This window comes from Octodon degus, unplaced genomic scaffold (assembly GCF_000260255.1).
Source record: "Octodon degus isolate 3935 unplaced genomic scaffold, OctDeg1.0 scaffold00067, whole genome shotgun sequence".
Classification (NCBI taxonomy): Eukaryota; Metazoa; Chordata; class Mammalia; order Rodentia; family Octodontidae; genus Octodon; species Octodon degus.
The window spans coordinates 12,140,638-12,141,809 of NW_004524643.1; the positions used below are offsets into that span (position 1 = coordinate 12,140,638).

Genomic DNA, 1,172 nt, shown 5'->3' on the forward strand with positions numbered 1-1,172 from the left:
GCTGGGGGATTGAACCGCGGTCCCTGATGCTTTGCTAAGCTTGTTCTAAGTAGGTGCCTTAGACCACTGAGCCATCTCTCCAGCCCTCTGAGATGTTTTTATGTGCTTAGTTACACCTGGTATGCGATATGTGTATTACACTTGTATGAATATACATACACCTGCATATTGATATGGAGAAAGGGTTGCTGCCTGACAGGCATAGAAGCCAAAAAGTAAAACAAAAGTTTCTGGTTGGAGGAAAAGGTTCAAGCTAGGCATGGTGGCACACACCTATAGCCCAGCACTTCAGAGGTTGAAGCAGGAGGATCACTACAAGTTAGAGTCCACCCTGGGCTACACAGTGAGATCCTGTTTCAAAAAAATCTAACATACCATCAAACAAATCACACGAAATAAAATCCAAGGAAAGGCTTTTTTTTTTTTTTCCAGATAGTTCATACAAATTTATTAAAATTGGTGTCTTTAACCTTCTCTTCAGTGAACATCCATCCAATTGCCTGCAATAGAAGACACCAGTTTTAACCCTATTTCAAGAGTTCAACTCACAAAATATTGGGGAATACAGAATATCAGATCTTTCTCATCATCAATAATCAGTGAGAGAGTTCAAGTTGAGGTGAGATCATTATGTTTTCTGGATCAAGAACAGTATTGACATTCTCAGTCCTCACCTTTGTAAGGATAAACTGTGTGCCCACCTATGCCATACCATAGTCCTTGAAGACATCAGGACAAGGAAGGGTTTCCTCCATCTCCTCAATCATGAGTTCCTTCGAGAGGGAAGTTCAGTCTTCCTGCATTATTTGAACTCGAGCTCAAGTCATCTTGCCTCAGCCTGTCCAGTAGATGGGCGCAGCCTGGCTTGTTTATCTTCAATTCTTGATTCTTTCCTGAAAACTTCTCCCATGATGCATCACAGCCATGGCAACTTCACATACCTTCATAAGGTCTACAAAATCTGGACCAAAGCCAGCCATCCAGATGTATAATTATTCAAGCAAAGCTGGTCCAGCTAAGCCAGGCCAATTACATCAGGCATGGTGGCACACAGCTGTAATCCCAATACTCGGGAAACTGAGGCAGGAGAATTGTTGTTGAGCTCAAGGACAGCCTGAGCTGTGAGACCCATTTCCACTTTCGGCTTTCCCAAGAACCTGTAAGCCCATGGC

The 1,172-nt window shown here is 43.1% G+C and overlaps 1 non-coding gene across 1 annotated transcript; it reads right to left on the reverse strand.

Annotated features, from left to right (window-relative positions):
* Window positions 1-565: 565 nt before the first annotated feature.
* On the reverse strand, window positions 566-640 carry LOC111817716. Its single transcript, XR_002821851.1, has one exon. It is a non-coding gene; the product is annotated as a small nucleolar RNA SNORD81 (small nucleolar RNA).
* Window positions 641-1,172: the final 532 nt, after the last annotated feature.